The 20,852-nt window shown below is 46.0% G+C and overlaps 1 long non-coding RNA gene across 4 annotated transcripts in view; it reads right to left on the minus strand.

Moving 5' to 3' along the window:
- Window positions 1-15,258: 15,258 nt before the first annotated feature.
- The window catches only part of LOC130860370 (uncharacterized), a 213,390-nt gene continuing 207,796 nt past the window's right edge, over window positions 15,259-20,852 (minus strand). For all 4 annotated transcript variants that reach the window (XR_009055430.1, XR_009055432.1, XR_009055429.1 and 1 more), the window contains 2 exons: window positions 18,426-18,543; window positions 15,259-17,266 (listed from right to left, as the gene is read on the minus strand). This is a non-coding gene — a long non-coding RNA (uncharacterized LOC130860370). The remainder of the gene's footprint in view (window positions 17,267-18,425; window positions 18,544-20,852) is intronic.

The raw sequence follows: 20,852 nt of genomic DNA on the forward strand, positions 1-20,852 counted from the left end.
TTTTATGTCTTTGTATGACAGCTAACCCATAAGTCTGAAAATTCCTTGAAAGTCAGGACTTTCTAGATTTCCTCCCATCTCTCCCTTAATGTTTCTGGTTAATGCCTTGCCCATGGTAAGGGTTCAGAAGTGTTTGACAAGGAGGCTGATGGAGGTTGGTTAATTTTGCTCCCTTCCATGGCTGTCGTCTTCATGCTGAGAGCCTAGAGGTCATTATCCTCAAGTGGATCTTTGTGCGGGGAGAGACTGGGCAAGGATGATGGACGGCTTTTCACAAAGCCACCCGAGCCTGGAGGAATAATTCACAGCTGTGTCAGGGTTTCTTCTTAGGTACAAATTTATTCATTCATCCATTGTCTCACCTATTCACTTACTCATTTATTCAATCCTCTCTTCACTCATTCTCTCATTTATTTGTGCATTCACCCAACAGTTACCGAGCAGCTGTCTTGGACCAGACTCTCTGTTTGGCCCTTGGGAATAAAATGGTGCACACAACCCCATCTCTCCTCACCCAGATGGACAGAGGACTGATGAAAGAGTGGCTCCCAGCTTAGCCAGGGTGTCAGGAAAGCAGCACTACTAGCTATTAATTTATGCAGCCTCCAAGTCCTGCAAACTTGAAGCAGTAGCAGGAAATTGAAGGCCCATCTTGTGTCTCTGACTTTGCTCGTGGTTGGAAGGTCAATTCTCAGCACATCCGATGCACGAGGTTCACAGCCCTTGGTTGTAAGGTGGCAGGCTGAAAATCCCTCTTCTCCTTTCCATCATTTTTGGACCTTGTGAATCAAATCTGCATTTTGCTTTCTTTATAACGAGAGGGTGGTGTGTGAGCTTCTTCTTGGCTACCCTTGGCTTCTCCAAGCAAAGGTTCTTTTACTTTCCACAATGACAACAGCTTGATTGGATTCTGAGAATTATATTACTTCCCTTTCAACCATTTATCATGTGCCTACTGAGTGTTGGTAATTCTACATGTATTATCTTTAAGATGGGTGCTGTTATTGCCTGCTAAAAAGTAGGGAAACCCATGAGCCTTGTAAAAAACAATTTAAACAATTTAGATAAGTATAAAGAAACTCAATAACCAAAAATGTTACTTTTATTTATCTTGAGTTTCCTTATAAGTATCTGTTCTGTTTGAGTTGGTGGTAATGTTTTCACAGCTCTCTCTCTCATATATACATATATATATAATTTAACATAAATGGAATTATCACAAATGCTTTTTTATTGTGCATGTGTAGATCTGCATAAATACGTGCCTCTCTCTGTGTGTAATATGTATTGCTTTTTACAGTTAGAGGTACAACGTATGCCTTAAGGTTTGTAGAGCTTTAAGCAACATAGAAATGTGTGGGACATGAAAGTTCTCCCGAAATCCTTCCCACCCCACCAAGCAACACGCGCCAGTTTGGTAAGAGCTCCTGGATTTAGGCAGGCTTTTCTATCAACATTAGGATAAATTAGCCAACCAGAGAGGAACATTTTCAGCAGTTAGCAAGAACACATCTTTTTTTTTTCCTTGCCTCCCCTTCCATCTTTTTTCTCTCCCCAGGCAAACAATGTCAGGAAGCAAGGTGTACCTTTGCCTACTTTTGTCCATGTTCATCTAAGTATTTATATGCAAACATTTGTTTTAGCAAAAGAGGTTTTGTGACATACATTTTCTATACCTTGCTTGTGTCACGAACTAGAAATACAATTCAGTGCTTGCATTCTAGTAAATTCATAGATGTACTGCAGCATTCTTTTTTTTTTTTTTTTTTTGTCACACTGTGTGGCATGCAGTATTTTAGTTCCCTGACCAGGGATCTAACCTGTGCTCCCTGCAATGGAAGTGTGGAGTCTAAACCACTGGACCACCAGGGAAGTCCCCAGCATTCATTTCAATGGCTGCATAATGGTCTACGGTTTGGGACATCATCGGGTACTGTGTTTTCCCCAGCCCAGCTTTTCATCACTGCAAAGCATCCGGAACAAAACTTGTGGGTGTCGCCCTTCCCCAGGCTAGACTGGAGATGGAGAAGTCTGGGAACGCTATTTCTTTTCTATCCCCCTCAAGTCTCTGCTTTCAACATTTAAAAGACACTCTGCTTCATTTTGCTGTCCTATCCTTTCTCCTGACAGAGTGAACATAGAAGGGCTTGGCTGAGGGAGGTGCAGAACAAAGGCAAAGAGAGCGGGGAAGCGAGAGAGGGAAAAACATGTTTCTGTTTCAAAAATATTCTTCCCCCACACAATTACAATACTTTCATGGCACTTTACACTTTGTAAAGCCCTTTCTATTTTGTATTTGAAATGCGCACTCACCTCTTCCCTCATCCTTCAAAGCACAAGGTAGCTGTCACCTGGCCAGAAAGCCTTTGCAGGTCTACAGGGCAGGCCCGAGTGCTCCAGCCTCCCTCACCCCCATCCAAGGAAGTGTCTTGAGAAACACGTGAGTGAAATTGACATGATTTGGGAGATATACCTTTTTTTTTTTTTTGAATGTTAGTAGGAGCTTTATAATGTTAAAAATTGAAAGTATCATAAATGTCTATCAACAGATGAATGGGTAATCAAATTATGATATATCCATACAACAGAATATTCAGCAATAAAAAGAAATTCCCTTCACTTAGATATAGTTCTGCTTCTTCTAAGTTTAAGCTCACATGTACCGACCTACCCCATGCCATCCCTCCACACACACATAAAGGGAACAAAGAGAAGGCAAACCTGTCATAGAATCAGAATTCACCTTCATATCTGCTGCTCAATTATGCTATTTGAGCTTTGCCAATAGATAGCTTTAAAATTTACCCATATTTTAAATTAGCTATGTTTAGGGACATCATCTATTGTCACTCATACCTTAATGATTTAACTACCTAGCCATTACAGCTGTGTGCTTCTCTGGAATCACCTAATAATAGTTCCTATAGACTTCTCCTAGTGAGCTATAACTTGAGTGTTGTCGTTCTTTTTTTCTTTCTTTTTTTTTTTTTGCAGTACTATATGCATTTTATTTTACTTTTTATACATCTTTATTGGAGTATAATTGCTTTATAGTGTTGTGTTATTTTCTGCTGTACAACAACGTGAATCAGCTATATGTCTACATAGTCCCTCCCTCTTAAGCCTTCCTCCAATCCTCCATATCCCACCCCTCTAGGTCGTCACATAGGAGCAAGCTTATCTCCCTGTGTTATGCAGCAGCTTCCCACTAGCTATCTATTTTACATTTGGTAGTATGTATATGTCAATGCTGCTCTCTCACTACATCCCATCCACCCTATCCCCCCATGTCCTCAAGTCTGTTCTCTATATCTGCATCTTTATTCTTGCCCTGTCACTGGGTTCATCAGTACCATTTTTCTAGATTCCATATATATGAGTTAGCATATGGTATGTTTTCTTCTTTCTGACTTACTTCACTCTGTATGACAGACTCTAGGTCCATCTACCTCACTACAAATAACTCAGTTTCATTCCTTTTTATGGTTGAGTAATATTCCATTGTATATATGTGCCACATCTTCTTTATCCATTCATGCATTGATGGACATTTAGGTTGTTTCCACATCCTGGCTATTGTAAACAGTGCTGCAATGAATACTGTGAGATATACTTTTTGTTATGAAACGTTTCAAGTTTTTACAAGAAGAAAAGCAACAGTATAATAAATGTCCATATACCCCTCACTGAGAAACACTCTAAGGATAACTGAGCATACTCTAACTTATTAAAAAAAAAAAATCTCTTATGAATTCTAGCTAATTTTAGAAACTCACAGCATACCACTTATCAGAATTCACATCTGTGTCTTGTAAAATCCCTGCCACTGGAGAACCTTGTCAAAGAAAAAGAGCTGGACAGTAGTTAAAGTAGTCAAAATAGATTTCATTCAGGACCATTGCAACAGGCGGAAAGAGACCTCAGTGTAGAACTGGGCTCACTTCTGAATTCAGAATGGACAGGTGGGGATTTTGAGCCAAGGAGCAGAGTGGGGGGTCAGTGGATGGAAGGTCACTAAGGTGAAACATCAGGGCTGAGGGGGGATTTCTGGCTAAACCAATTTGACGGGATTCTTGCTGAAGGCAGGTCAGGGTAATCAGACATCACCTGGGGGATGGTGGAGGATGAAGAATTTGATCAGATATCAGGGGTGGGAGTTCAGTCTAAACCAACCTAAGCAGGATTCTTACTAAAACAGGGCAATAAAAAGGTGAACACAGGAGCCTAAGGTCAGGGATTAGTTGAGAAGAGGACTCAGAGGAGCCTGAGTGAAGTTTGGTCAAGGAGAGAGTCTTTGTCAACCTTCAGGCCACGCTTTGGGAGGTGAAGTAATGGGGGTACCACTGCATCCTTCTATTCTCTCTTCTTGCAACACCTCCCACTTTTCATTTCAGATCAACCTTCCCCCCACTCTTAGCCCAGGTGAGTCAAGTGGGGCTTCACCTCCTGCAGCGGTGGGAAAACATCTGACTTCGTCTCAAATCAGGAGCATCACGTGACTTTCCCAAAGCCAGTGAAACACAGGGACACTTTTGCCGAGACTCCTGAGACAGAGGCAGGCTCTCTGCTACACTGACGTTGAAGCTTTGAGGATATGAGCTGAGCATTTCTGCAGCCATTTCGTCATCAGAGCGTGCAAGCCTGCTGGCCATGGAGTGAACACAGAGGAAAACAGAATGGAGAAAGGCAAGAAACTGAGTCCTGCTGAAGGCATTGGAGTCCCTAGATCCAGCAGTGCCTAAAACTAGCTCAGTTACATAAGCCTACAAACATCCTGCTTGCTTGAGCCAGTCTGAGCTGAGTTTTCTATTTCTTGTTCCTGACATTTCTGATACCCATGAATCAGGAGGGCAAAGAAGCTGTTAACCAGGAGTCAGAGGGGGCAGCCTAATACCCACTGGCAACATACATCCCAGGCCAATGACTGGTGTTTTACCAGCACACAGTCATCTCAGGGGGTGGGTCTGAGGTCCAAGAATCAGATGGATATGTGTTAGAGCAGAAACCTCCTGACTCCCCGTCCCTTGCTTGTTCTCCTACACCCCACTTCAAAGCCATCTTTGTAGGTCCAATGTGGGAAATCATTCCTCACGGGAAAGGCTCCAAAGCAGTATCATTATGAACCTCTCCATCTTCACCATGACCAGGGCACCTCTTCCGGTCACAGTCCTTTCTCATCTTCTTCGATCTCTATCCATCTGGATTTCCTAGCAAGTCCTGAACCAGGCTCCACCCACATGCCTGCCAAGCCAGGAAAGGATGGATTCAAGATGCACCCTGCTGTTTGGCCTCCTTGCTGTCATCACACGCAGCAATTAAGGTAGAGTTTCCCACGAGAGCTGAATTCCAATCACCCTCCGCAGAGGCATCTGGGCTGTTCATCATCTGACAAGAGGGAAGTAACTGACTTCTAATTTGGTGTCTGATTTTGGCTGCAAACCGCAGGTCATTTTGGCCGGCGTGTTATAGCAGAGCATGGAGGACAAGCAGCAAAACTTTCATCACACTTAGGTGTGACAGCCAAAGCCAACCTCTAATTTCTCTCCATGAAACAAGGCAGTCGGGTGTGTCCATAGGACACAAGACTGTGTGCCTCTAATGGGACACAGGTCTGAAGAACTAAAGTCAGTTTGGGACCTGACTTGGCATTTCCGATGTCCAGAAAAAGCTGCATTGGCTCCAGGCTGTCACCTTCTGTGCCTCTACATCCTCTTTCTGCTAAATAGGAGCACAACCACTCAGGTAAAGGAGTAACTACCATTCCTCTGCTGAGCAAGAAGAGCAAGTCAGTGCAGTGACTAGAACTAAACCTAGAACTAGACTTTTACCCTGACCTAGTCCTTGACCTAGATCATCACCTAGACCTACAGCTACACCTAGAACCAGAATTGTGCTGTCCAACCATTGGTTAAGACTGGACAAAGAGCCATAGGAAAACTGGGACCAAGGTCATCTTAAGCATCATCTTGGTAACTTCACTGCACTTCATGCAGTCACTTTGGCTTCAGCCTCATGGCAGTGCTGAATCTTTACAAGGAAAGCCTCTAGAAAGCTTTTCCTGTAGAGTACCACTTTCTAAGTGTTATCAGTCAGGGCTAACCATGGCTTACCATGACTAAGAGCATTCTGCTCTAATATGTCTTTTCTATATAACATAGAACATTTTATTTAAAAGTTAAATGTAATCCTCAATGAATTTTCTTAACTACAGATCATATGCAATTGAAGGCATGATGCAAAGAAACACACTCTATTACTATTTGGTAACTTTCTGATTGGTCCTTAAATCTTATCAACCCTTTATTCTAACCCAGCTCATATTACTTATTTGTCAAAAACACACCTTAATGTTTAATGTATATTAACACTTTTATAAATGCTAATGCATCTCACAAATGTGAAATCGAAACATCCACCTGACCCCTCTCTCAGTCCTGCTGCACGTGGAGTTTTCCACTTCCAGGAGTGGCCTCCTCAGATCTTTGCCCACGGAAGCTGGGCTCCTTGTGATGCCTTTAAATCCCCACCCAACCAGATTCACAGCAGTGAGATCACACTTAAAAGTGAGGAACCACGAAATCCACGCTTCTCAGAATGTAACTACTGAAAACCACACTGAAACCAGCATCATAAGGTTTTAAAATAGACACAAAGCAGTTTCTCCATCTAGCTCTTATCAAAGGAGGACCCAGATGGGGATCGTGAAAGATGGGAATGGGTTGCTCCAGCTAGCTGAGTTCTATGGGGTTAGAGGAAGAGAGACCTGGGTTCCGTACAGGACGGAAAGTTATTACAATGGTGATGGGATGTGGGATAACAAGCTGCACTTGAGTGGCGTTCTGAATGTGGGTCTCTGTCCTCCCAACAATCAATGTGTGCAGTTTCCCTCATAAAGGGTAGGGCTGCCCAGCAGTGCTCAGTGGAGAGGCCTGCCCCTCTGTCTTACAAGCATGTGTGGCGAGACGTTACCATTGAAATCACCGCCTGTGCTCTCCCCTCCGTGTGTTCCTGTTACTCCTAACTCTTTCTTCCCCTGCTCTAGCGGCAACTAGATTTTATGAAATTTATTTACTTAAGGAAGGGGTTGCAGAAAAGCAGAGAGAAGACTTTAAACTTCAAATGGCTCATATCGTGAGTCTCAAAACTTGGGCTTTTAAGCTTCAGAAGCGCACCTCTAAAGAAAATCGGGGTGTAGAAAAATTGCGATGAGGTAGAGGGAAGTCCCACCTCCCTGACTGGAAGCATTTCCTGAGTCTGGGGAGAAGAAAAGGTTAAAAAGCCAAGGGCAGTGAAAGGGAGGAAAGTCAGTTGGGTCTAGGATGAAGGGACCACACACGCCTGCAAAGAATCCCCTGCCAAGAGGTGTGGAGACCCCTCAGCCCCCCTCAAATGTCTCTTGGAACAGGGACTATCGTTACCAATCCCGGGAACTGCCTGGGTGCCCAGCTCGACACCTAGACATTGAGTCTCTGCTGTCCTTTTTAATAAGTTAAGTTAGCACCCACGATGCTTGGGAACAAGAAAACAAATTGGGGATGCTCTCCTACAAAGAGATGGTTCTCAAACTTTACCATGCATCAGAAGACCTGTTTAAACACAGATTACCAGGTGTCACCCCCAGAATTGTTGACTCAGTACGTCTGGAGTGTGGCCCAAGGAACTTTCTAGCAACTTCACAAGGGATGCTGATGCTGCTCTTCCCAGGGACTCCACTTGGAGAACACATCTTTAAATAGGTTGCTAAAAACACATCTGTGAAGCCACCCTGCTGAGGGGGCTTCTGCCCTTTCCCACAATGGCAGACATTTCTATCTCCAACTTCCACGAGAGAAAAATTAGAGTTCAGAGAGGTGAAGTAACTTGATCAAGGTCACACAGCACAAAAGGGGTGGAGGCAGAACTGAAATCCAGGTCTTCTGGGGGTCCATCCAGTTCTCCCTTCCTTCCATAGTGGGGCTGGCGTTGGACCTCAGATCTCTGCTGCCAGATAGGGTGGTCGGCAGGTGCCTGGGTCTCAGCAGAAGCCCTGCTCCAGCCAGCTGGAACCCCAGTTCCTGGGAGCAGCAGCCAGCCCTGAGCACACAGGGAATTACAGACGCTGGGCAGAAGCTCTGCTCCACATGAGTGCGAACTGCTCTTCCAGGGGACTGCAGACCCCTGCTGCTCCCGTTATTTGAGTTATGTGTTACAGCTCTCAAGGGACAGATTTATCTTGGTTTTACTCACTTCTGGAGCAGTTTTGCCCACTTAGTGCTTTTAGCTTTATATATCATTATCACACGCTCCGTCCTCCTATTGCAAACAGTTTAGCCCTTTTTGCTTTAATTTCTCTCTCGGTATTCCTACCCGGGGACAAAAGGAAACAGAAATGGTGTCTGGAAGAGAGACAAAGGAGGCTGGATCTCAGCCTTGGCGAGAGAGCACTGAGAGCAAACTCCCAACGTAGGCAGGAAGCTTCCCCCCTTTTCTCATCTTTTTCGCAGGAGGTGGTATGGGGAGAGGAAAAGAGCAAAGGCTTCACGGCCGATCTGCTATCTATCAGCTTAGGAGCTGACACGGTAATATTAATAGCACTAAGCGCTGACGCTTATTTAACACTCTGCCAAACACCTCATTATTATGTTCAAATCTACTTTCTACTCTAGGAACTGAGGGGACGCGAACCCACGACTGTTCCTCTTTAACTTCTCAGACTCTTACACTCTCCCTTGAGACCACGCTCATCTCTGGGGCAATTGCTCAACTGCCTTGGCTTCACCGTCTCGGGAACTTGGTCCAGCACCTCCATCTCCACGGCGCCCTCATCACATTTGTCTTCTATCCTCAGCACTGAGGAAACTCAGCCCCAAATCTGCTCACAGAGACCTGTACTCCAGGCTTGGCTAATGGCCCCACCATCTTCCCAGACTGGTCCCCACGCCCCGGATGGGGCCATAGAGACGTCTCTGGAACCACAGTGGAGCCAGGGGAAGCCAAATGTGTGTCCAAGTCTGCCCCCCTCCTCCTCCTGCCCCCAACACACACAACCGCCCCCATGAGGAGGGCTCCACATTTACCTGTCTGATTCAAGAAGAGTAAAAGCAAAGTTGGAAACCACTGCCTTCCTTATTCACAGATGGGAAATAAGCAACGCACCCGTCTCCATAGCTGGGACACCTTGAAGATCTTGGGCTGACTTATAGACAGCACAACTTGATATCTGGCCAAGAGAATCTTGGGAGATTCTGCTAATACATGGCATCTGCTGTGGCATACGTGGCAGAGAACGTCCTAGTCCCAATCTGACTCGAAGAGTGAGGTCTTCAGAGTGAGACCAGCTCCCTTCTCACTCCCTATAGACTTCCAACAAATCCCCCTGAATTCTAACCTCCACATGACAAGGCGAGAGTGACCGGAGATGGTTACAACAGTACTGCTAAGTCTGATTTTTAATTTTCCAACTAAACTTTTTCATTTTCTAACTGGGCCATGATGAGAAGTCCTGAATGTATACCAAAACTCTTATGCATACTCCCTTCCCCTGTCCCGATCTGAACCATTGTGGATGGAGGGGCAAGGGAAGGGGGGTACCAAGGGGGAAGGCATCTTTTGCTTCCATCTGATGCCCCTTTCCCTCTCAGTGTGGGGTTGGCTGAGCTGCCATAAAATGATATCACCTCTATCAACAGGGCATAGGCACAAGAAAGTCCATCAGTCTCCTATCCTCAGTCTTGATGGAGGTGGTCAGGACATTGGCATCATCCTTGACACATTCCAGAAGGGAAATCAAAATCCCTGCTGCGAAGACCCTTAGAGGGACACTGACTCCTGCTGTCCCTGAGGATTGTTCATTTGTCAGCTTCCCTGAGTCCTTCTCATAAATAACCTTTGCCTATTGTTTATGTTGGAGTTGATTTCATTGTACAAGTGGATAAAACTGACCTTAAGCAAACCTATCTCCAGACAGAGCTTACTCAGCTTCATTAACTGGGTGTCAAAGATGCAGCGTGCACATCTTGGACGTGGGAAGCTATCTGAATTAAGAAAATATGAGAGACTTCCCTGGTGGTTCAGTAGTTAAGAATCTGCCTGCCAATGCAGGGAACACGGGTTCGAGCCCTGGTCTGAGAAGATCCCACATGCCACGGAGCAACCAAGCCCATGCATCACAACTACTGAGCCTGCACTTTAGAGCCTGCGAGCCACAACTACTGAGCCCCCGATGCCACAGCTACTGAAGCCCACACACCTAGAGCCCATGCTCCACAACAAGAGAAGCCACAGTAATGAGAAGCCCGTGCACCCACAATGAAGAGTAGCCTCCACTCGCCACAACTAGAGAAAGCCCGTGAGCAGCAATGAAGACCCAATGCAGCCAATAAACAAATAAATAAATAAATAAAATTTAAAAAAAAGAAAATATCAGATATTAGGAAAGAAAGCAAATCTTGAAAATTTCCTCCATGGCCCTCAGTTCACCATTAATTGCATCTGAAGTTCAAGCCCACATGTATCGGTTATCTCTTGCTGCATAACAAAGCACCCTGCAGCTCAGTGGGTTAAAACAGTAAGGATCTCTTGTTGCCCATGAGACACTGGGTCAGCTGGCTGGTTCTTCTTGTCTCAGGCGGGGTCCATAGTCTGGTCAGCTGCAGGTCAGGTAGGTGGTTTTGCTGTCAGCTGGGTTCCCTCTCACATTCAGGGGATTAGCTAGCCCTAAGATAGGGCACCTTAGCTGTTCTCCACAGGGCACCTTAGCTGTTCTCCACGAGGCCCCTTGCCCTCCAGCAAACTAGCCCAGGCTTGTCGACATGGCAGAGCTGGGGTCCCAAGGGACTGGCAGAACTGTGTGAAGCCTCTGAGGCCTAGGCCTGGAGCTATCACAAGGCAAGTCCCAAGGCCAGCCCCAATTCATGGGGTGCAGATACAGACTCCAGGTCTTGATAGCAGGAGCTGGGAAGCTGTGCTGCAATGGACAGGGCAGGGAGGCTGGAAAATTGGGGCATTTTTGCCAGCCATCTTTCACACCACCTAAAATTAGGAAACCAGCTTAACAAAACACTGACCCAGAGAGGTTCAGTTACTTGTCCAAAGTCACAAACTATTTTAGAACAGGGTTTCCCATCCTCGGCACCTCTGACCTTCTGAGACTGGTTTATCCTCTGTTGAGGGCGCTGTCTTGTGCATGTTGGCTGTTTGCCAGCCCCCCTGCCTCTACTCTTGAGATGCTAGTGTCACCTCCCCACCACACCTGTGACAAGCAGAAACACCTCCAGATGTCACCCAGTGTCCCCTGGGGGGACATCCCCATCCCTCAGTTGAAAAGCATGGCTCTAAAGCCAAGACTAGGACTTCCTCACTCCCCTCTGCCCAGAACTAGACTCTGATGCCAAGATAATTCTTAGCAGACTTCAAGCCGAGCAGGGACTCTGATGGTCACTGCAGTTTGGGAGTGACCAAAGCAGCCCCCTTCTCTCTCCTTTCACTCCCCCTGTATTTGTTGTGTCTTGGTTCTCCAGGGATCTGGACCCTAGCTGACAGAGACGCTTCAGACATGGAACCACTGGACCGCCCTCCCCCCCAATCCCCACCATCCACACTGCCAATCGGACCCAGTTCCCTGTAACAGGAAACACTGGCCCTACAAGATGCGAGCAGGCCTGTTTTCAATCTCAGTTAACTTTTACAGCAGTTTCTCCCATTTTCAGGCCACTCTGGCTGAATGCGAAAACGTTTGCTGTTTCCTTCGCTGGGTATTTTTCATCCTGTGTCAATTAGCATGATGAAGGGAATCTAATAATGATGTATGGGCTGTGCTGGGGTGGCCAGCGCTGACGGCTCTGCAAAGAGCGTGGATGGAGAGGAGAGCTCAGGCCAGCCCAGGCTCTGGATGCCGCTGGACCTGATGCGCAGGGCTCCTGAGAGCGCAGAGTGATTCGTGTCAGGTGCAATTTGACCCAAGGGGGAAAAAAAACTAGCAAGACCTTTGTATCTAAACACGTCAGGGCTGAAGGGGACGCAGAGATCATTCTGTCCAACCTCCTCCTCATACACATAAGCCAACTTGACCCCATAGAGGTCAACTGGCTTGTCCAAGGTCAGCCATCCCATTAATACCAAATCCAAGCCAAAAAGTCAAGTTTTCTTTTTTTTTGGGCACACGGGCTTAGTTGCTCCGTGGCATGTGGGATCTTCCTGGAGCAGGGATCGAACCCATGTCCTCTGCATTGGCAGGCAGATTCTTAACCACTGCGCCACCTAGGAAGCCCCAAAAGTCAAGTTTTCTGAAGCCCGGTCCAATATTATTTTTATGATTTTTTTTTTTTTTTTTTTTTTTGCTTTCAAACACATCCTTTTTTTTTCCTTCTAGCCTCTTTTTTCCAAACCACCTAGTCTTCACTGAAACAAACTCAACAGGTATTGATGTCTTCTATACACAAAGCTCTGGGTTAGGGGCTCCGTCTCTTCCTGCAGGGACCACACAACCTGATTAGGGACAGGAGGCTGGGAGAGGAGGAGAAGACAAGCACCAGCAAACTAACACACAGTCAGAACTTGTTCAGTCCAAGAGAGCAGCCAAGGTGTGGTGAGGGGCACAGGTGAGGAATTTGCTCCATGTCAGAATGAGGGTATGGCTTTTGCCCTCCACAGGTGTCGCTGAAGACAAAATCAACCCATTTCAACCCTGGACCAGAGTGATGGGAAGGACCAGGGCCGGGGACCTGGGAGTTTGACAATTTATTTTCCGCAGCCAGCATCGGATTCAGGAAATTCTGATAAATTCAGAACCGGCGCCATCTGGTGGTCATATTAGAGACAGCCAGGGAGCACCTCACCATGAAATTTTCCAAAAGCTTCTGAGGATGGCTTCTGTCTAAAAAGTGGGTTGCCAGTATAAAATGACCCCATTTAAGTAAAATTTTAAAATTTGATAGAGGTGCAGATAAATATATAATGATACATCCAGAAGAAGGCTCACCAAAAAGAGTGATGCACTAAAAGTAGTACCTCTGAGTGATTTGTATTTTGTTCTCTGTACTTCTTTTTATCACATGATTTTTTTAAACAAAGAACATAGATCTTTTTTAACCAATGAAAATTATAAAATTATGTTAATTTGGGGGAAAAAATAAGTGCAGAGATTGAAAGTGTCTTGACCCAGGATAAATCACTGGGTTAGTCCTGTGTGCTGGCTAATCATTTAATAGGAAGAAAACCAGGTCAAATGGAAACAAAAGCATAGCCTTGAAGTGGGAAAGCAGAGAAGAGATGTCACACAAGGGCAAGAATAACAGCCGGACCAGTAAGTAAACCCTTCATACTTATGTAACCCCAAGTAATCCACAAAGTACTTTAATGATCCTTTACCATGCAAAACCCTCACCTAGCTTCATGGCTTGAAGTGGTTCCACAAAGCTGTTTTTATCTCTGTTTGAGCCCTGCACAAGCTACATTATAATTTATCTGTTGTCATCATAATAAATTACACTAAAACTGATTGAACACTATGTTGCCAGGCACTGTGCCAAGCATCCTACATGCATTACTGCATTTAATCTTCACAACAGCCCCAGGAGGTGAACAACGTGATGCTCCTCAGTGAATAGATGATGTAACTGAGGCTCAGGGAACTCACCTGTCACCCCCTAACTCACGAGACCCATGACAGCAAACTGTATTTACTTGGCTTTACATCCCCAGTACCTATGTGGTGGTGCCTGTGTCGATGGCTGAATCGATGGATGGCGTGTTGCGAAAAGTATAAAACTAGGAAGAAAAAACTTTCATTGAAATGAACCTTTACTGAGCATCTACCATGTACTGGGCAGGCTGGCAAGTGCTGAGAGTGAAAAGCTGTGTAAAACCAAATCCCCTGGTGCTCCATTCAGTGAAACAGAGTCCCTAGAAGAGGGTCACTTTTGTGCAGAAGGATCAGAATTCTATTTTTATCACCATCATCATCATTATTCCGTTAGAACTGCAGTAGAAAACAGAGGCAGCACTCAACTTGGCATACTGTGAAGGGTGTGTTACAAATCACACGTGTGGAAAGGTAAAGTGCAGTGCCTCTCAAACTTGAGCACGCATCAGAATCTTTCAGAGGACTCGTTAAAATGCAGCTTGTAGAAAATGTAGAAGTACACCTTATTTCTAGTTCATAAGGATGGGGATGTGGCCCCCAAATCTGCGGTTTGAGTAAATTCCCAGGTGATGCTGACAGTTGGTGCCGGGCGACCACCGTGATGGGGAGAGCATTTGCCTGGGCGGGTGCAGTGGAGGAGCCCCCAGCCTGCAGGGACAAGGAGAAGGAAGGTTGCCAGAGCTTGGAAAGAGGGCATCTTGTAGAGAAGGCTGCCTTGAAAGGCGTTGGGAAGAAACACTGCAGCCTCCCCCCCTCCTTCCTCCTAGTAGATCTAACCCAGCCAGAGCCGATGAGGTTCAAATGGCTCCATCTCCCAGAAATAGCAGATCTGGGGGACAGGTGGAAGATACTTGGACACACATGTTGAATTTAAAGCACCAGAGAGATATCCAAGAGGAGACGTCGAACGTGCAGGCTAGAGCTCAGAGAGGAAATCCCAAACACCAGGACGTCTGCACTGCTGGGGGCCAACCAAGCCACCCAGAGATTCAGAGGTAGGTCCAAGGAGAGGAGAGACCCAAGTCCGGCTCACACAACTCGAGAAGCCTGGCCAAAGAGGCCCTCGGGAGGTCAGGACAAGCAGAGAGAGGACTCGAGGTGAGGATGAGGCCGGGAGAGAAAACTCAAGTGCAAAAATAGGGCAGGGTGGGGATGGGGGCGGGGAGGAAGATAACTCCATACAGCCCCTGAAGCGCTGACATCAAGAGGAAGCAAGAAACGGCAGCATCAAAAAACAAATGTGGCTCAACAAGGCACCAGCCCCCAGGGAAGCTCCATCCACACGGCCAGGCAGCCTGACTCACTTGACAGACAACTCCCTCTGGACCTGACGCCCCCTCTGCTCATGCCTTTGATTTCACAAGTCCCCTTCCCACTCCAGCTCACAGAGCTTCATCAAGAATCTGCTGTTTGCCAACCACTAATTGTGAACCATTCTATGGTGTGGTGATTTAAATCTGGGGAACTTTGGAGAACATTATAAGAACCCCTGAGAAAACTGGGATCATCAGGGGGGAGACCCCTCCCTTGCAATATTAGTTTTTCATAAGCTTTCTGATGCCTCAAATTTTACCATTAAAGATTCATTCCTTTGGCTTAGGGCTTTAATCCTCTATTAAATGTAAATCTCACTGGCAAGCCAGTAGTGTTTGGGGAATGAGGTCATACATTAAGTCTTATCTATCACTGACACCTCAATGGGAGTGAGTTGACAGTCTTTTCAAGAGTCAGGTTTAATAGGGGAGAAGGGAGATAAATGTAAAGTTACTGGGGAATTTAGCAGCAGAGGGAGAGACATTCAAGGAGATAGGATCGGAAACTAACATTTATTGAGGCATTATGCTAATAAGAAAAAGAAAAATAGCTACCTTTTACTGGCTGCTTAAATATGTCAGGCTCCATGCTGTGCTTTTTACATATGGGGGATAATTTACTGTGATATCCGTTTGTGTTTTGTTCTCATTGCTGAAGGATGCTCAGAAGATCAAGGGGAGTTTCCTTGCCTCATCTTAAGCACAAGTCACCAAGCCTTGGTGTTCTGGTGCTGTGCTCCCTCATGTCCCACCAGTTAGGGTGACTTTATATCATAAAATATCCAAATAAAAGTGGCTTAAACAATGGGCAAAAGATCTCATTTTACACAGCAAAAAGTCTGGAGGTAGGAGGGTCCAGAGGAGGGATGTCATCGGGGACCCAGCTCTCTTCTTCTTTCATTTCTGTCATGCTCAGTGGTTGCCTTGATCTTGAGCGTGCCCCTTGATGGTCACAAGATGGAAGCACCATCAATCATCTGGACATGAAGCCAAAGAAGAGGGGGTTTCCTCCTCTGTGCATCTTTTATAATTGAAGTCTCAGTCCCCTCCCAACTCACTGCTCTAACATCTTTTAAAATATGACCATCATGCTCTTGGTGCAAGATGGCACCACCTAAATTCCAGGCAGCAGGACAAGAAGATGGAAAAAGAAGAAGAAGGGACAAATGGCAGCTATGAATTATCTCTTGAAGAAGGCTCTCAGAAGGTTCTACCCCCCTTTTCTCCCTAGATCCCTTTGGCCAGAACTTAGCTGTACAGCTACCCCCAGGTGCAAGGCAGGCTGGTAAATGTCAGCCTTACTCTGGGCACCTACTTATACAGCTAAAAATTCCACTGGCATGAAAGAAGGAGAAACTCGATGGAGACAACTAGCATCTCAGCCAAAGGGCAAAAAACATAAATTATGAGACATCCAGAAGGTAACCCTCACCCTCATTTTGTTTAGGAGGTGGAAGCTCATTGACAGGATGGAAAAATAGGCTGATAGGGTGGGGACTGGTGGTGAGGAGGTAGGTTAAGCACCGCCTTCTCTGTAACAGGAAGGGTATGAAGGTTTGAGTTTTCCACAAGTGACAGAACTAGTATCCTGCTTGAACATAGATCCCTATGGGATACCAGGGAGGTTGGACAAGGTGCTGAGACTTTGACAGCACTGGCAAAAACTCTGGCTAGAAGAAAATACAGTACTGAAGAGGAGCATCCTCGGGTACTTGGAGAAGACAAAGGCTGAGGGGCAAAGTGGGATAAGTGCAGTGATATCATGGACCAGAAAGAGCATCAGTAACTCTGGTGGCCCCCAAGGACTGAGGTCCAAGCCCCTCCTCATTCTAAGTCACAACATGAGTTCCCTAGACTTTGTATATCCTCGGGGATTGGCAGGGAATGCCCATAAACATGCCTATGGTTAAATGTCTCAATACTGGCCAGGATCCTGTCTAGAGACAGTCAAGCATAGAGGGTAGAGAGATTGTCTTAGGCGAGACTTGTAGTTGCAAGTGACAGAAATAAAACTGGCATAAGCAAAATAACAATGATATGATAAATTTGTTGGTTTACAGCTCTAGGGAGTCCACATGTCACTGGGCTTCACTCATGGCTCGATGCAGGCTGTCTTGTCCCAAATCTCAGGTCTCATTTCCACGGTGCTGTTTCCATCCTTAGGTGGGCCATCTCCATGCAGCAACAAGATGGCGGTCAGCCAGTCCAGGCTTATGTTGTAACTAGATCAGTAGCCCCAGACACGATGAGAAAATCTCCTCTCCAATAGTTCCTTCAAAAGTGCCAGTATGGCTCTCTGCGGCTGGATGAAGTCATGCGTCCATCCCCGAACCTGTCACAAAAGGCAGGAAGGCGGAAGACAATGATGTGCGTCACGTCACCACCTCTGGACTGAAAGTAGGAGAAGGTGACTCTCCAAGAGGGAATCAGGGCGGCTTCACAGAGAAGGGCGGGATGGATGTGGGCAGGCAGCAGCAAGAGGTGTTCACGGCAGGGAACGGAGCAAGTCAACCCCACAAGTACACACATACATGCATATGTGCACACACGTGCACAAACACGCACTCACACGCACACACTCATGAGCTGCAAAGATCAGCAAATCAGGCTGCAACCAGGTCCCGCCCAGTAAGGCAGAGTAATATGCGTGCCACGAGCCACTCCATACAACTCCCTCTCAAAAGTCCCTCTCCTGCCCTTCCTCGGTAGAGAAAGGGACCCACGGGCAGAAGGAACGTAAACCTGCTGGACACCCTGCTCACCCCACCCCCCCTTAGCATTTGGCAAAAGACAGACTCTCGAGGAAACAGAGCACAGGGACAGCCATTCCCTTTCCCAACCCAAGAGCTTTCTAACTGGTGGTTTGGGCGTATTTCAAAGGTGCGATCATGAAGGGATAATAGAAAAGTGCCTGGATGGTGATGATTCACGCTCGATGTGTGACAGAAAAGGTTCCCTTAGTTCTGAACCATCTGCCACCTTGGAGATGACAGTAACAAGACTTAAGCTGCCAGATTGCTTACATAACCTGCATATTCACATAGCAGAAACAGTGAAGGTACGCAAATGAGTCAAGTGGCATCATGGAAGTCGCGTGACATGTCACATTTCCCAAATAAACAGATTTTACATGGTGACATTAAAGTACAGACACTCTGTCTTCACACACAATCTCTGAACTCGGTGCCCAGATGCCACTCTGCCCTAGGATGAATCTGGGGATGCCTCATGGTTTTTGAACCCTCTCTCTATGGACTCTCCAAAGATTCAATCCATGCTTCTCCCCATATTCCTGGTGCCTCTCGAACCAGAACCCAAAAGGCAGATTTTCACACCAAGGTAGAATTTGCAGACTCCAGGTTTTTGGAAGAGGTGGGTGACATTGACCAAACCAATAAGTTTGAATACTGTCATTCATTGGACTAAAGCAAAACATACAGTCCATCTCTGGCAAGTGTTTAGAACCTTCAGGTGAAGGTCTGTATACTAACCTCGCTCTTGGATTCATCTTCTCTTTCCTACTTTCACCTGGTCCTTGATTCACTCTCCTTATCTGCTTGTCGTCATGATGGCCTGGTCAGTATTTGTGCAAGCCAACTTTAGTTCTTTCTGGAATGAGGCGACATGCAAATAAACAAGTAAATTCTTGCAGAGTCCTTTTCCACTGGACTTTCCATTCCATACACTTGATGCCCAGGCTAGAAATATAGCAGTTGTCCATCTCTCCTCCCTCTTTTCAAACCTCATCCTATTAGCCAATACTACTATTCTTATGCCTAAACATTCATCAGACCCACCCCGAGCCTTCCACCCCTGCTGCTACTGTGCGAAAAGGTTGTCCATGGCTCTCCATTCCCTATCTTGCCCTCTCTCAACCTGTCAACATCGATGCCGGTGCCCTCTGCCCCTCATTCAGAGCCACCCCGTTCTTCTCTGCTTTGAATTCCCCCATGGCCCCATCACACACAAAAATGTTTCCACACTCCTCTGAGAAGCTGGGAGGGGCATCACAAGTAATTTTTGACCAAAAGCAACTAAGGTGCCAATGTTTGTGCATGGTTTCCCTTTTTGTATAAAGATCTGAACGAAAGAGATGGGACAGGCGTAGTTAATGTGACAGGCCCCCTTCTACAACGCATTAGTTTCTTAGGACTGCCATAAAAAAGTGCCACAGACTGGGTGGCTTAAACAACAGAAACTTATTTTCTCATAGTTTTAGAGGCTGGAAGTCTGAGATCAAGATGTCGGTAGGGTTGGTTTCCTCTGCGGCTTCTCTGTCTTTAGCTTGCAGACAGCTGTCTTCTCTCTGTGTCTTTCATCTTGGCTTCCCTCAGTGTGTGACTGTTTCCAAATGTCTTCGTCTTAGAAAAACATCAGTTTTATTAGATTAGGGCCATAATGACCTCATTTTAATTTAATTACCTCTTTAAAGTCACTTATAAGCTGGGTTTTGTATGTGGCCAACCCTGCCAGCCTTCCATCCAGCGAGGGACGTGTCCTTCACTGGTTCTTAGGTGGGCCGTTTATCTTGTGTTTAGTGCCCAGATTTATGAGAGTTATGTGGAACATGGAGCCTGATTTGGGGGCATGAACATCAGTCCTCTCCTCCTGCGCCCTTTCATGCCAGGGAATGGACGATGGAGTTGCTGGACCACATTGTGTTCATAACCTCCCTTGCCTGGCTCCATCTCTCACTTTCTGGTGTTCTGTGCTGTACATGAAGAGTTGCATTAGATTAAGTCAAAATGCACAGATGATTAGACTTCATAGTAAAGGGTTTGAGCTATTCGGACATTATATCTGTTGCTGTATTTCTTTGACCTCAACTCCTCTTCAAGCTCCAAGCCTGCTGGGTCCAAGCTTTATAAAGACTGTAAAAAAAAACCCTCATCTTTTCACACACTTGTTGGATAGGGAAAGGGGTGCAGATATAGCCACTGAGCTGGTAATTGTGGATAAAACTAGGCACACCCAAGAGAATCCATGCAGTGGAATGCCATCCGTGTGTCCAGCCATGAGAACACAAGTTAACCTGTGGGTTAAATCATAAGTCTTCCAGAGAGCAAACAGGCTTCACCATGCTCTGTCTACCTCTTCAACCACTGCCCATGACATACTTTCTGCTCCAGAAACACCAAACCACTTCCTGTTACATCCATCCATCCATCTTTTTATTTCTCTTCATTTATTTGATCACATGGTCTTATCTCCCTAACAGCAATTCACACTAATCTTATGACCAAGGTGTACCTCCTCCAGGAATCCTTGTTCTTTGGGTTAGATTGGAAAAAGCTTTTTTCATCATGGTACTTACCACATTATATTACAAACATCTGCGTATAGGCTGACCTGCTCTGATGTTTGAGCTATTTGAGCCCAAGGGCTGCATCTTATTAATTTACTTTTGCATCCCTAACACAGAATGTGGTGCATGAAAAATGCTGGAACTTGGCTAATGGTCCAAACTTTCCTCCTTCTAGGATTTTAGCCAGCTGGTACTGTTACCCCGAAACCGGATTCGCCTCTTGGTGGGTGTGGAGCCAAAATACATGACCCAGCCAAAGCAGGAGAAGGAAGGATTCTTACTTGCAGCAAGTAAGGAGACCATCGGAAATACTCCCAAAGCAGCGTCTCCCTGAACAACAAAATGGGGACGTTTTAATCCAAGAGTTCATGCATAGTCCTGAGGGGGCAAGGGGGCATGCCTATTTATGAAGGGGCTTGAGCAGAGGATAATTCAGCATAGAACTGGGCGAAGGCTGACAGAGTGCAAGCTCTAATTGACTGAAGCCATGAGGCTCAGCAAAGGTCAGCATCACCACCGTTGCTTAGGTTACTCTGGTTTCAGTGCTCGAGGGGGTTGGGGTCCTGCAGAACAGCTCAAGAATGTGCTTCAGGCTCATCTTTACCTTCACACA

Source organism: Hippopotamus amphibius, chromosome 9, assembly GCF_030028045.1.
Source record: "Hippopotamus amphibius kiboko isolate mHipAmp2 chromosome 9, mHipAmp2.hap2, whole genome shotgun sequence".
Lineage (NCBI taxonomy): Eukaryota > Metazoa > Chordata > Mammalia > Artiodactyla > Hippopotamidae > Hippopotamus > Hippopotamus amphibius.